The sequence below is a fragment of the Propithecus coquereli genome, unplaced genomic scaffold, assembly GCF_000956105.1.
Source record: "Propithecus coquereli isolate 6110/MARCELLA unplaced genomic scaffold, Pcoq_1.0 Scaffold60, whole genome shotgun sequence".
Classification (NCBI taxonomy): domain Eukaryota; kingdom Metazoa; phylum Chordata; class Mammalia; order Primates; family Indriidae; genus Propithecus; species Propithecus coquereli.
The window spans coordinates 4633099-4633596 of NW_012151952.1; positions in this window are offsets into that span (position 1 = coordinate 4633099).

Consider the following 498-nt stretch of genomic DNA (forward strand, 5'->3'; position numbering starts at 1 on the left):
TCTTCCTTTTCCAATTCCTTGAGTTTATTTATTGGGTTGTTGATTTCTAAACTGTCTGTTTTTTGTATGTGAGCATTTATTGCTATTAGTTTTCCTCTCAGATATGTTTTTGCTGTATCCCACAGGTATTGATAAGTTGTTTCTCCGTTATCATTTAGTTCAAAGAAGTTCTTGATTTCCCTCTGTATTTCCTCCTTGACCGAATAGCTAGTCAACAATAGATTGTTTAATTTCCATGATTTTGTGAGGTGGCGAGTATTTCTGCTGGAATTGAACTCTAATTTTATACCACTATGGTCCAAGAAAGTACACGGTATAATTTCTATTTTTCTGAATTTGTTGAGGTCTGATTTGTGGCCTAGTATGTGATCAATTTTGGAGAAAGTTCCATAGGCTGATGAGAAGAATGTAAATTCGGCTTTATTTGGATGGAATGTTCTGTAGAGATCTGTCAGACCCTTTTGTTCTAGAGCTCTGTTTAAGTCCATTGTTTCTTTG